The sequence below is a fragment of the Mustela putorius genome, unplaced genomic scaffold (genome assembly GCF_011764305.1).
Source record: "Mustela putorius furo isolate JIRA1106 unplaced genomic scaffold, ASM1176430v1.1 tig00000281_pilon_pilon_pilon, whole genome shotgun sequence".
Taxonomy (NCBI): domain Eukaryota; kingdom Metazoa; phylum Chordata; class Mammalia; order Carnivora; family Mustelidae; genus Mustela; species Mustela putorius.
The window spans coordinates 20,903,335-20,919,366 of record NW_025421343.1 but is presented as its reverse complement, the minus strand read 5'-3'; positions in this window follow the sequence as shown (position 1 = coordinate 20,919,366).

Here is a 16,032-nt window from a genome sequence, read left to right as displayed (position 1 = left end):
ATATTAGGATGAGAGCTATTTGAGGACTGGAATCATGTCTTATGTACCTTTTTGTTCCTGTCACTGAATGCCATGTTTGGCATGTTATAGAGGCAATGACATTTTTGTTGACATTATAAATACCATTTTCTTTAGTTTGCATAATCAGAATTTAAATTTATTTCAAAATTTCTTTTCAAAGCCTTTGTTTTTCCTGGTTTATCAGTGCACTGAGCTAGCTATTTTTCCAGATTCCACAGCCAATTCTTTTTTGTTGATTTTATAATACAAGATGCCTATCCCATCATCCCATTGGCCATGAGTCCTCCTATAGCCATTTATATCTCCTCAAAAGAGAAGAATAATCATTCTGTCCTGGGTTCAATCCTGATTTAAAGGCTTTTTGGGTAGAAACAACCACAGAATTGAAAATACAAGGCAAATGTGGGTTATGAGGTTTAGACTTCTTTATAAATACAAATTAATTTCTTTTTAGATGCTGTGGTATTTATTTCCTAGTAGGTATTATCTCTCCCCTGGAAACAAACTAAAAAAATCAGAAAAACAGAAAAAGATAGATATTTACATATAAATAGAAAGTATGGTATACCCGGAGTGGAAGATGGTTTGAAATTTTGGCCAAATGAGACATAATGTATATATTATTTAAAAAATATTTTTAAAAATGCATAAAGCCATGAGAAAATGTTTATGACCAAAGTTAAGAGAAAGAACGAACATCTAAAATTATTTTTCCAGGATCAACTCTGTCATTTACAGGCTGGCACATGTCTACATGAATAAACATATTCACACATACTTATGGTAAAAGAATGCATGAGAAAACTGGAAAGAACTAAATCAAAATAATAGTTGGTCTCTCTGGGAGGTGATTTTATTTATATATGTTTTTCCATATTTATTTTTGGTTTTTGATGTATTTTCAAAATTAGTCTAATCATCTTACATGTTTTTTCATAAAAATATATTACTCTAAAACCAAAGAGGAACTATGGAGTTTCTGAATCTTTAAAGCAGCTAATTAAATTAGCTGTTTTAATTTAATACTAACATTTGCGTTTTTGCTTAGGACTTTTCCTCCTGCTTCTCAAAAGTGACAAAACTGATAGAGTCACAGTGGAAGGCACAGTGAACAGAAAATTCACTGGCTCAGAAAACCCTGATTCAGGTCCACGTTCTGCCATAAACTAAGTGTCATTCAGAAGGAACTTAATCTTTGTGGCCATCAATTCTTTCATCTATGAACTCAACAGACTGAGCTCCGAAACCCCTCCTCTTATGGACCTAAGAGTTGATCATGCAAATATGACTCTATGAACTATTTTGTACCATGTTACTTAACTCCCATGAGAAGGAGAATAATTTCATGCATTTCTGGATGCGGCTTGAAATAATGATCTCAAGGTGTCTGGAACTTAGAAAAAATCCAATTCTACAAACTGCAGTGCGATAAATATGGCAGGGTTCAACCTCAATCTTGAATCTTTTCTTGGGAATTTCTCATTTCAGAGTTTCTTGTGGGAACTAACCTGACTGGCATATTTTTTCCCTATATCCCGTATGTGCTTCAATTATGATTCTGAACCTTCCTAGGTGCAAGCTACAATTAAAATGTGTGTGGGAGGACATTAAATTTTGGACATCATAACTGTAATTTCAAACCACTTATTTTAAAAAGAGAAAAAGAAAAGACTCCAAAAACGTTTCTATAAGATGGGCTGCCTTGGATATGTGGAATTGCACAGGTGCCAAACGTACGTGAATAAATTAAAATGGGCTACAATTGACAAGTGCTCATCCGATTGCCCAAGGCAGGTGGTCATGAGGCAGCAGTAGGCACTGGTAAGAATGCCTGAGGAAAATGTAAACTCCTTGTCAGCTGACACCTTTGAGCTCCTACAGTGTGTGGGAGAAAGGTACAGTAATGAATGTGTGTACCAGGCAAACTCTTTAAACACACACACACACACACACACACACACACACCCCAACATTTTATCATGAGCTAAATCCAGCTATTTTAACCCAAATTGCTACTTTGATTTGTTCTTCTAAGATTTCCTGCCTGATTGGCTCCCTCTCTGGGGATCAACCTTCTGTGAAAAGTGGGAGGGTTAAAGTCTCTGCCTTTGGCTCAGGGTCCTGGGATCGAGCCCCACGTTGGGCTCTCTGCTCAGCGGGGAGCCTGCTTCCCCCTCTCTTGATCTCCTTGAGAAAGCAAGGAAACGAAAAACAATAGGAATGAGATCGCTGTGTGTGGAGGGAAGTAAGGAGGAGGTTAAGTGCCTCTGACAGGGCAGTGGAGTCCATTGCTGCCCACCCACTGCCTCCAGAAACACATCAGCTAAGACCAGGGCTCAGCTTTAATAATAGCTTTCATAAGGATAGTATTGATAAAACATATCTCTCTAAAGAACTCAAAGCACTTCCCACTCACAGTCTTACTGTGTCCGTGTGGCCCCAGATACTCGACCCCAGTTAGACAGGAAGCCTAACACAGCCCTGAGTTTAGCTTTTGAAGACTTCTGTTCCTCTGCTGCGGTAGTGTCTCAAGCCCAGGGAAGCAGGAAGCATGGGAGCTTTACTAACTTTCTTCTCCTGATGAAATGACTTCCTAGCATTCTTTTCCATTTTTTCCCCTTATATACAAAAACAAACATTAAAAAGCAACATGTACATTTTCTAAAATTTTATACTAATTTTGCAATGTTGAAAGGAAATGTTTCTTGTTTCTTAGACTGTCTCTCCCCTTCCCAATGTAACTTCTCTTTTCCTAGGTATCATTGTACATTGCTATTTTTTTAAATTATACATGCCTTTTGAATGGCAGATACATAAGTTGTGTGTTATAGACTCTATTAAAAAGTCACTCCAGGAGCGCTTGGGTGGCTCAGCTGGTTAAGTGGCTACCTTCAGCTCAGGTCATGATCCAGGGGTCCTGGGATCAAGTCCCATGTCAGGCTCCCTGCCCAGTGGGGCTGCTTCTCCCTCTCCCTCTGCCAGCTGCTCTGCTCCCTTCTCTCTCTGTCAAATGAATAAAAACTTAAAAAAAGACTGTGCTTTCTCTCTGTCAAATAAATATCAAAAAAAAAGTCACTCCAATTTTTTTTTTTTAAGATTTATTTATTTATTTGACAGAGAGAGATCACAAGTAGGCAGAGAGGCAGGCAGAGAGAGAGAGGAGGAAGCAGGCTCCCTGCTGAGCAGAGAGCCCGATGCGGGACTCGATCCCAGGACCCTGAGATCATGACCTGAGCCGAAGGCAGCGGCTTAACCCACTGAGCCACCCAGGCGCCCCGTCACTCCAATTTTTAATTTTGGTTTTTAAATCTCTTTATTCTCATGCATATTACATCACATCAACCACTTTTCAGGAATCAGAGACTGAAAGAATCAAAGAAAAGATGAATCTTTTAAAATTTTCATAATAATCATGAGCATTGTCAATAGCATAGGTATAAAGATGACTTCTGACTTCTTTTTGAATATTCACACAATCTTCAAAAAATAGTTCTGGGGCACCTGGGTGACTCAATGGGTTAAAGTCTCTGCCTTTGGCTCAGGGTCCTGGGATCGAGCCCCACGTCGGGCTCTCTGCTCAGCGGGGAGCCTGCTTCCCCCTCTCTTGCTCTGCCTGCCTCTCTGCCTGCTTGTGATCTCTACATGTCAAATAAATAAATAAAATCTTAAAAAAATAGTTCTATATAACTTTTTTTAGATTTCCATCCTCTGATACTCACTAACGTGCTATTATATTTCTTTGAAATTCAACTTAATCTGCTTTATTTTCTTCCACTGAAGTGGAAGTCCACCCTGATGTCAGAGAAGTCAAGACTACCAAAGAGGGGTGCCTGGGTGGCTCAGTGGGTTAAAACCTCTGCCTTCAGCTCAGGTCATGATCCCAGGGTCCTGGGATCGAGTCCCACATCGGGCTCTCTGCTCAGTGGGGAGCCTGCTTCCTCCTCTCTCTCTGCCTGCTTCTCTGCCTTCTTGTGATCTCTGTCAAATAAATAAATAAAATATTAAAAAAAAAAAAAAAGACTACCAAAGAGAGGAAATCAGTTCGGTGACTCATTTTCCAAACTTTCCAAATATGCGTGAAGGCATGAATGCATTCAGCAAAGAATGTTGACTAACAGATGATGAGTGGAAGATGATTAATTTTTTTCTTGAATTTGGCATGTATATACAGCTGAACAGAAAAGTGTTGCTCAGTGAGTGGCTTGACTACGGGACACTTCCTCAGAGTTTCATTTGTTCTGAGCTTGCAGGTAAAACACTGGGGAACACGTAGCCTAAATAAAATGTGAAAATGTGCCCACTCAAAAGTAGCTCATGCCTGTTGCTCACCGATTTTCCAAACTACGGATGCTGTCTGTAAATATGACTTGAGTTTATAGAAAAAGGAAAAAACTATCTGGTTAGCTAGTTAGAGAAAATGTTATTTTGGACCCAGAAGAGGTTTTTGAAGAGCTCATCAAATGGCCTAATTTTATGGAAACTTAAATGTCTGGCACAGAAAATGACTCTTGCGATAGAAATGTCAGCCTCGGCACGCGTCAAGGCTTATCCCCAAAATGTTCTGCCGTTCATGCGACCACAGGAATGTTGGTGTGAAAAATACATAGTTATATAACATATCATGTTCTGAGCCATCTTGGGGAATTGTATAACACACCATTTATTTATTTCTGAACATTTTCCTGGATGCTCTTCAGAAGTCACGGCTAGAGCCAAAGCTGTCCTTGTCCCTAGACAGCCCTTGCCCAGTGTTCAATAAATAATCATCTAAATATGAGCATGGTTTTTAAAAATTCTAATATTTATTTCCTTGAGTCAATCTTGATGGAAGAGGAAAGTGAACAAAATTGTTCCAACATGTTATTAAAATTCTCATCTTCTTGTGGAAATTCTTATTTAAAAGCCCTGGAGCCATATTTTTGGAGTTAAAAAAAAGAAGAAAGAAAGAAAAAAGAAAGGGAGCAGATGTATTAAAATTCCCTCATCTTGATTATGGTATTAAGAAATATAAATCGCTTTTTGAAACTAGAGCTTAAAATAATGATTCTTTACTGGAATTAGCGAAATATTTTTTAGAATTCAAAAAGGAAAAAAAAAGTGAGTTTTTTCTTCTCTTGAAAATAATATGTGGTATTCGATGTGATTTTCCAAACAAGATCACAACAATTTCTTGGCTTTCATCACATTAATATCTCTGTATCAATAATAACAGCTGGTTTCCAGGCATCGTTTTCACAGCAGGGCTTTTCCAAAATATTTGCTTTGCAAGTAACTTAAGAAAGGATCTGTATTACCCTTCACTCCTTATCTACCTTTCCCTCAATTTACCTGGTTTCCTGGCACAGAGCAGAACAGACTTTACTCTCTCTCTCTGTTTTTAAGATTTTATTTATTTCTTTGACGGGGGAGGGGAGAGAGCAATCACAAGCAGGGGGAAGAGCAGGCAGGGGAGAAGCAGGCTCCCCAATGAGCAGGGAGCCCAACCTGGGGCTCAACCCCAGCACCCCAGGATCCTGACCTGAGCTGAAGGCAGATGCTTAACCAACTGAGCCACCCAGGCGCAGACTTTTCACTAATATATTTCTTCTCTTTGTCTTTCTTTGTCTCTCTGCCTCTCTATTTCTCTCTATGTATAATACATGTACTATATAGAGATTATAATTGCTTTAATTACATTGTAACTTACATATATTGTCATGCATTATATCATGTAATTATTTAATACTAACTAAAATCATTTTCATTTTCTAATCCAAAATGAACCATCTTTTTAGAATTAAGTTGCCATGGCAGTTTTGAAAAAGTTTGATTTATTGAAACAAATAACATTTATGGTTTCACAGTTGGTAGTTTTCAGGCTAACCACGTGAGATTTCAAAATTAAATTATGCATCTTGCATGGAAGACAGCATTTAGTTAAGACCAAGCCATGTCCTGAAAATCAATGCCACAATCTATGCAGTTTATTGATTTAAATATGTATTATTATGCTGTGTGGAGTCATGACCTCAAATATTTATCTTTGAAAATAATCTCAAGAAATAGTTTAGGAGAAATCCAAGGAAACTCCAGAACTGCAACACTAAATCACTCCTATACATCCCAGATTGGGCCAAATAGACTCTATACTGTAACTGTGAACAACATTTACTGATTAGCTACTTCTTCAGTTAGCTACTAATTTTTTTTTTTAATTTTGACATTTCCAACTGTGATAATTATTTTAATAGTACAAATAAGTATTTTAAAATTGTAAAAAGTTCTTATCCTTTTATTAATACTATCAATAAACACTGAATATTAATACCATTTAATTAATATTAAAACACTTCTTAAATATTAATATTTTGAGATAGAAATTATCAGTTTGATCTGTTTTTAAAACTTTTTCTTCTGATAGTAACTTTGCTTATCAGTAGTATAAAGTATAATTAAATTACTTTATAATTAGTCTACCATTAAAATTAAATAAAGTTCCTTGACAGTTTAATGCATGCCCTCCTTCCAACTTCTCTACTTAGAACTAAATTTTAACAACCACAGAAAATTAGCAAGAAAAATACGTGGAGAGTAGAAGAGCCCCTGTCTTCACTGTGAGGCAAACTTTACAACATGCTCTGTAGAGCAAATGGAACAGTCCTGTAAATATTTGTGGGTTTTTTTTTTTTTTAAAGATTTTATTTATTTATTTGACACTCAGAAATCACAAGTAGACAGAGAGGCAGATAGAGAGAGAGGGGGAAGTAGGCTCCCTACTGAGCAGAAAGCCCGATGCAGGCCTCGATCCCAGGACCCTGAGATCATGACCTGAGCTGAAGGCAGAGGCTTTAAACCACTGAGCCACCCAGGCGCCCAAATATTTGTTTTATAATAAATCTGAATGTTATGAATAATATCCATTTGAGTAGAATTTTCTCACTTACAAATTTTATAATGTAACCTCTGACTTAAAGTGGCAGCGTGAACACAAACATTTATTCCCTCTAGAAACCTCACTCAAATATCAGCCAGGGGAAGGGTTTTTACAAAATGAACAAATAATCAAAGACAAAAAGGAATGAGAGAGGACATAAGGCTCACATAATTTCAGAAGCTAAAAAGCAGGCGGCCAAAGGGTCTTGACTCAAGATTAGAAATCTGATCTCAAAGTCAGTGGGAGAGAAAGCCACAGAGCAACCAATTAAATACCATGTAACAAACCAAACACGCAAAAGCTGATAGCACTTGTAACTTTGGAAATGGTGATGAAACTGGGGTTAAAAATAGGGTGATTGATGAAAAGACTGGTTAAGAAGAAATTAAAATGAATTAAAGTGAAAAGCTCAGATTCTCTTCCACGCTGAGCAGTGAAGTCACAGCAGCAGAACACTGAAGGTTTAGCTTCTGGAAAAGGGGAAGAGCATATCTGTTTCTGGGGACAGCAGAGCTGAGAGTAGAGATACATTCTGAAAACTGGGGTACTGAATGATTGCTGAGACCTCCTGCCTTCTTCCCGAGCTATTATGGCCTGAATAGTATCCCTCCCTTTACCGCCTCTTAAAATTCAAGTGTTGAAGTTCTAATGCTCAATAGCTCAGAAGGGACTTAAAGAGGTTATTAGGTTAAAATAAGGCCATTAAGATAGGACCTAATCAATCTGACTGGTGGCCTTCCAGGCAGGGAGACTGGGACACACAGAGACATATTAGAGATCTGGGGAAAGACTATGTGAGGACATGGCAAGAAGGCAATAATCAGAGTGCCTGGGTGGCTCATTGGTTAAGCAACTGCCTTCAGCTCAGGTTATGATCCCGGAGTCCTGGGATCAAGTCCCGTATGGGGCTCCCATCTCCACAGGGAGTCTGCTTCTCCCTCTGACCTTTTCACCTCTCATGCTCTCTCTCACTGTTTCCCTCTCTCAAATATAAATAAATCTTAAAAAAAAAAAAAAAAGAAGAAGGCAATCATCAGTTAGCTAAAGAAAGAGGCCTCAAGAGAGAACTAACCTGCTGACACCTTGATCTTGGACTTCTAACCTCTAGAACTGTGGGTAATAAATTTATGTTGCTTAAGCCACCTAGTCCATGGCAGCCCTAGGAAACTAATACAGGAGCTAACTTCAAGAATGCTGGCAACCTCTGGGCAAAAATATATGAACCTTCTATGGGGACAGTATTTATTACAAAAACCTCTTAATTCTAATTTTAAAAAAAATCAGAGAAAGAGTGATACATTTATCATAACTTGGATGATATGCTCTGATATTTTTAAAGTCATAGATATGTAATAAATATATTAGATTTCATAAAATTAAGAAAATACAATTTTAATCAAATTGTTGATCACTAAATCATTGATCCTTTTATTATTTTCTAAACTTTTTTGTGTTGTATAAAGAATTTTCTGCAAAATTCTTATGCAATACTCATTCAAACATTTTACTACATTGTTTTGGTGTTTATTTTAGAAATTGAGTTTTGAAACATACTAAGGATTCCATGTGCCTTTGACAATCTATGAGATACCAGTTTGTATGATTAGAAATATTACTAAGAAAAGTATTTGTAGAGCACATTTTAAATCAGAGCTCTGTAGGTCATCTAAAGCAAAATGCAACTAATGGATCATCTTGTCCAGCTGTCTCAATTCAAAGAGAAGATAACAGGATCAAGAGAAGCATGTAGGCAGTGATAGAAGAAGATGTAGAACTCAAGTCTTTGGAATATCACTAAACAACATGGGTCTGATCACTTAGAAAAAGAAGTACTCTACATTTTATCAAAGTGTCTCTTAATCTTTCTCCATATTGGGTCTGCTGTAGATTTCACAGGGTTACATGATTTTAGTTTCTTAAGGATTATGACTTTAAAAAATGTTAAAAATATCAAAATTAAAAGTATACAAAAATGTTATTGTTCAATAGCAATTCCTTGTACCTGAGCACACAACTTTCCACCATTTTCACCTTTGTATGTTATTCTTCCAGAAATTTATGTATGTGTCTCCACATATTTTTGTACAATGCTCTATTAAATTTTGTTTTGTTTTTTTGCTTGGTGTCTTCCTTACTTAAAATACAATTATCCGCATGTATACCTTATTATTTGTCCTATAGTGAACACCTAATCAGAATAGATGTCTAGTCTTATTCATGATTATTCTCTCAACAGTTTTAGTAGTGTATTTCTTCACAAATTATTCATCCACTAGGTTAGTACATTTGATTAAGAAGTAGACTGATAAGATTTCTGGAGGACATGCTAGGAGCCAGATGAATGAAATTAGAATTCAAGGCACCTCAGTGGGGTAGTTGTAACTGTTAAATCGAGGCAGTAGGATTCAACACATCTGCTGGCAACCAGAAAAATGTCAGTTTTCACCTTCTGGGATGTGAGGATGCACAAGAGATGCATTAAGGGCAGGACCATGGAGAGCTCTATGGTTGGCCGTCCATTTGCTCCAGGCTGCAGTTGGGTTCTTGTTCCTTCCAGAGTTAAGTTCAACAGGCTTAAATGTAATCCAACCAATTAACACAAACCCTAAACCTATTGAAACAGATAACAAAACCAGGACTCTTTTCTTAAATATAGGGTTTCCTCCAAAAATCACTCTTTTTTGGAGACCTTAAGTGTAAAATCATTTTAGGGAGACAGGGGTTGACAGAATGCTAATAAACCTATGGAAAGCCTTAAGAATGTGTGTGTGTGTGTGTGTGTGTGTGTGTGCCCGCGTGCGCACGTATGTGCAGTTTTAATTTAAATAGAAAAACAACATAGCCCATAATGCACTGAATGACAATCTAAAGATTAAAAAATAAGAGTAACTATAAAATTTATTTCACCTCTTGCTTCCTAGAAAATTTTTAATATGTCCCTTATTTCCAGGTTAGAGATGATTTAAATATAAATATAAATATTCATGGAACAGTTAGCGAGGATCTACTTTTAGTAGTCTTGGGATTATTAACAGCAATCTTTGACAGGGGGATGACAATCACATTTATTAAATACATATGGCATGCTTGGTGTTGTGGAGGACATATTTATTTTATGACATCCTTGTAAGGATTCGGTTTTATTAGGAGTGAGATAAAAGCCATTAGAGAGTTTTAAGAAGGAGAATGGTATGTTCAGAAGCTGTTAACAGAGTGCTTAATGTCATGAGCCCTAGTGTTAGACTGCCTGGGTTTCAAATACCCATTTTTTAATTTGGGCAACTGTGGAAGCTTTACACAGTTTGGTTTCCATGTATGTAAAATGGGACCTAATGAAAGTGTTGTTTTGAGGAGCAAATATTCAAATATTAAGAAAGTAAAATACTTGCAACAGGATCCTCACATAGTAAATTCTCAATAATTATTTAATATCACAATGTAATCTAAATTTTAATACATTATTCTGACTGCTGTGTGCAGCATGGATTATAAGGGAATGAAGCAGACAGATGAGTCCAGAAATAATCACAGTAGCTCAATCTCAGATGCTAGAAGCATAGCAGAGAGACAAAGTGACTTGACTCAAATGTACTTTTGAGGTAAAACCCATAGGACTTGCTTGTAAATTGGATAGGAGTTGAGGGAAGAAAGAAGAGAAACAAAGGTTGGCCATGATACTGCTCCCTGAGAACTGTAGGGGTAGTGGTGTTATTTTCTGAGATAGGAAAGACTGGAAGGAACAGGTTTTAGAGAGAAACAAAACGTTCTTTTGGACCCAGTAACGATGAGATGTCTGCTAGGCTTCCAAGTACAGATTAATTCCACCACCCAGAGATTTCAACTGAACAAATAACATTTCACGAAAGCATTGAGTTTATGTTTTAGAAAATCACTTTTTCTAGTTTACGTGTCCGTATGTATCTAAACTTTTTTTTTCAGAGAATAAGAACAATGGGAAGACTTCTTGAGAAACTTCTTCATTAAAATTAGTTTTTTATGGTTAAAAAATGTGCCTTTAAGAAAAACTTAGTAAAAAGCACTAGAAAAATTCTTATCTTACTAAACTTCGGTTTTCACGAATATGAGAATGAAAAGATCAAGGGACCAAAAAGCTGACTTCCATCCTTAAAGACAATATTCATTATTGTATAAAGACATATAAAGACAATATTCATTATCTAATGAATATTCATATAGAGAGGACGATATTGTTTTTCTCCTGGAAAATAAGATTCAAAAACAGGATACAAAGATTATGACTGTACTAATTTGAGCCAGACTCTGTCCTTTACAAGAAAGATATCGCAGGAAGGCTAGAGGAGAAAGTGTAAGTGAATCCTGTGTCGGGCTCCTTGCTCAGCAGAGTCTTCTTGAGATTCTCTTTCTGCCTTTCCTTTTGCTCCTCCCCTGCCCTCATTCATGTGTGTACCCTCTCTCTCTCTAAATAAATAAAATCTAAAAAAAAAAAAAAACCCACACAAAACTTCCAAATGTGATTATTAATGGATATTTTGATATATGGAAGTTTTGAAAATGTATCAGTATATCACTATTTCCTTTGTTAGGAGGCCAAAGCACAGGAATAAATGTGGGTGTGTAGATAAGGGTGAACAAGGCAATAGGTAATCAGGTATAACCTTGAGCTCTGCTGGGCCCTGGCTCCCAGCCATTCACATCAAAGGTCATGGGGAGAGGAGTGGGGGATCCTGCCCATTTGACCTGGTGCATATCACACTCTGGGCCAGAAGCATGACCCCCTGACAGCAAACACATCTCCATGAGGAACTAAGAGAGACAATGCAGGGCTGCATTAACACACTCCTAGCTTGAACTGAATCCACACCAGCTTCTGAGGTCTGTCCTAGCTCATCTTCTTGGTATCTATCCCTTTGGGGGAATACTTACAAAACTTATACCTGAAGATAACAAATCATCAGTCATGTTATCTTTGGAACTTCTATAATTTCATTTTTTAGCCTTTTCATATTTAATATATCTGTAATTTATTTGATGTATACTATACAAATCTAACTTTTTTCTTTAATGCCTAAACAACTGTTCTAACATAATTTATTGGAAATTGATTCTTTTGCTTTTATGTAAAATAATTTTATTTTAAATCTATATTCCTTCTCCATCATTAGGGACTTTATATTCCATCCCATTGAGCTGCCTATTATTGTACCTGCAGCACAGTGTTTTGATTGCTGTAGTCTTAATATATGTTAGGACAAAACCAAAGTCTTAAAAAAAAGTTAAGATCTTATAATGAGATGCATTGAACTCTTTGTCATAGAGAGAATTTCTTGATCTCTACAGCATAGAGATAATTAAATTCTGTTGTGTTCAAATATTGCCTTCTTTGCTTGATTGTATGCTCATTTTCAATAAGCAAAAGTTGGCAGAAAAAACATCAAGTTCTTTGTGTTAAATCTTATCAGCATACTCTCTAGGTATATCAGTAAGTATTTTAAAAATATGCTAATTTAGGTTAAAATGCTTTGCCTTCTAAAGCACATAAGCTAGGATTATTACCTGTGACTTGCTGAATTGGGTCCCATAACTGGCATAATGAAAATCTGACCTTTTCTAGTGATGACTTCTACATTGCAGATTTGCATAGCTTCCTTTTCATCTTAAATGAATCTAGATGTCAAAACAAACACCTATAAAAGAAATTGGGGTAATAAATTTTTGCAATTAGATTTTGGTAATAGTTTGATAAGTTACAACACAGTTCTAAAATCTACTGACTGGAAACACAAACAAGTTCAGCCTTATTACAGAAGAAAAAATATACTCATTACCACAGGTAATTTTCAAGTATTTACTGAAGGCATTTTAGTTGTTAGGAGCAGTGGAATAAAAGACATCTAGGTTTAAATTTTTACTCCTTATTATCTTGAACAATTTTCTTCATCTCTCAGCTTAATTTTGATCATCCATAAAGTGGGGACAGGTATATCCAACCTCTACCGTCATTGTAGAGATTAAAGAGAAGATTAAATGAGAAGTGAAGGGGTGCAGTCCAGTAGAGGTTCTCATCCCTCATATGTTAGATTCCTCTACACACTCTCATTCTCTCCAGGAAGACGTATCAGAAGAAACGGAAGGACTATTTGCAATATCCATTAAGATAACTCAGTTTGCAAGGTAGCCTTAGAGAATGTGAATGGGTCCTTTCAGGGTACAGGGGTGGGCATTCAAAATTATTATAAAGAAGATAAAATTCATTCCCCATTTCCCTCTGCATTCCACAAATCTGTGCCTTCACATGACACAACTTGTTCTCAGACATCCACTGGTGAGTTCTGTTTTTAGGACCTTGTGATGTCTCCATTTATCTGCCATATTGACATTCTAATAGGGAGCAAGTTTTCATGACTCCATCTTCAACCAGTGCCTGTTATTCCTAATGGGACTCTGTGTCCTTATTATTAGAAACGATGAATACATAGTTGGGGAGGAAGCATGGTTGCACTACATTTCATTTACCTTAATGGAAAGATAGGCAGAAAACAAATAGGATTACTTAAAAGGATTGAAGAGAAATGTGAATTGATAATGACACATTAATATTCACAACTGGTAAATAGCTGAGTAGCAACTAATAAAATGTGCTATCATTTCCTTAATATTTATAGTCTTCACTAGATCATAACCTTTTTCACAAAAGGATTTCTCCCTATTCTACTCATGATTTAAATTCTCTACATGGGACATTCAGGCACAAGATAAACATTGGTGGAATAAATAAATGTGTTCACAGATACATTATGTTTGGAGTTAATATATATAGCTAGTAAAATGATATATGAGATAGAAATAATGTGGGGAAATGGTGTTTGGATCTTTTAGCCAAATTTAAAGTGTTATATTTCTTTTCAATATTTTCAAAGATGGTAATCAAATACAAGACGAAATCTAAAATCTATTCTGGCTCTAACTAGCAGATTGAGAAACTTTGGGCAATAGAGGCTTCTTTCTGTCACTTCTAAAATCACGTTGTTGGTCATTACTCAGAGAACTTGCCTTAATGGAGAAAGAGTGGGTTGCTCACATTCTTGTAGCTGTCTTCCAAGTCACACGGTGAGAGACCCGTCTCGTAACACTTACGGGTACTTTCCCCCCAGATTGTTTCCATTATGAACTTACAGTTCTACTTTGTTTTCTTATATCAACATCTTCAAAATCTCAGCCTTGATGTTTCTTTCCACTAAGCCTCGGCTGATGTAATCTGCCTGTTGGTTTTATATGGCAATAAAATCAGCACATTTAGATTGCCATTAATCCTTTTTAAAAGCTGAGGAGTACCAGGGAGAACACTTTTATTTTTGTCTCATTTGGTATGTTGTTTGGGTCCAGGAATTTCCTGAATGTTTCTACAGCAACATATCACCAAAAAAGGAAAGAAGTATTGATATAAGCCTTGCTTCCCACCATTGAGTTACTGGCTGTATTAAAATTATTGGTTCTTTGAAATTAGATTCAAGTTCACAAAGACTTTACCATTCTTCCTTTTGGAAAGCTATTTGACAAAGACTATCCAAAGATAAGAAAATTAAAATTTATTAAGAAAGTCAATTTGTGAATTTGTATGACTGATTCTTAAAAGTATCATCATCAAGTAAGCTCATCTTTTCCATAAATGTCTTTGAGTCAAAAATCATTTTTTCTAATTAATTCATTTTAGTGCATGAAAAATCAAAAGTTTAAAAATTATTTTACAGATAGCCATTTATTTCAAATAATGCTCCTTTAAAAAGATCATTCATTTGAAAATAAGATACTAATTAATGTTATTAAAATTAAAATGTGTTTGATTTAAAAGTAAAAATAGAAGATGTCAATTTGTATCCAAAAAATACATATTATCTCAAAAATTGCAGTTATAAAATTATAGAATGAAGTTACTTGGAAACTTTTACATAAATAAAATATGAGCATTTTTTGCTTAATGGATCACTATTAGATGATTGATATATGACTGTTAAAACGAGAGCTTGGTTTTGTGACTACTATATGCCTGCATTGGTGAGTTTGCCATGTGTTTTAATCCATTTTACATTAAATGTGTATAGTTTCCTGTACAGGAAATGTTTGTGGTCTATTGAGTTATTTCCCCCCTTCATTTCTTTCTTTCTTTTTTTTTTTTTTTAAAGATTTTATTTATTTATTTGACAGAGAGAGATCACAAGTAGACGGAAAGGCAGGCAGAGAGAGAGAGAGAGAAGCAGGCCCCCTGCTGAACAGAGATCCCGATGCAGGACTCGATCCCAGGACCCTGAGATCATGACCTGAGCCGAAGGCAGCAGCTTAACCCACTGAGCCACCCAGGCGCCCCCCCCCTTCATTTCTTTAAATGCAGAAGGCAGTTTAAAAATTAAAAGGAGGAATCTGTTCTTAAATATACTGTAGTCAGAGAACCATGACAGATCTAAGTAGACTGGTGTGGGAAATATGCGATTATAGGCAAAATAAAGGTCATTCTGCTTTTTCTACTTTTAATTTTGAGGAAGTTCATTGGGGAAGGAATTCAGTTATTGATTTGATATGAGAACATTGTAGAAATTAGAAGCACAACTTACGCCCTGTCTGTTTCCTCATTGTATATAGAATTATAAAACAAATTGAAAGAACAAAATAAGTAGTATATATAATTAATTTTATTTTTACATATGGATGAGTATGGAGTAAGCAAGTCCCATGGAAGATCTATGAAATCTTAATTGCTTGGAAAAAGACAAATTATATTGCAAAAATTCTAAGGTCTCTATTTTTTAAAAAAGATTTTATTTATCTATTTGACAGACAGATCACAAGTAGGCAGAGAGGCAGGCAGAGAGAGAGAGAGAGGTAAGCAGGGTCTCCACTGAGCAGAGAGCTCGATGCGGGGCTCTATCCCAGGACACCGGGATCATGACCCGAGCCGAAGGAAGAGGCTTTAACTCACTGAGCCACCCAGGTACCCCTAAAGTGTCTATTTTTTAAATCACATCTCTTCACTATGAAAACATATACATAAAGTCTTTCAGACAGTACTATACTGCTGCAAAATATTATTTTTTCATAATAACTACAGAGAGAGCTAAAAAGAC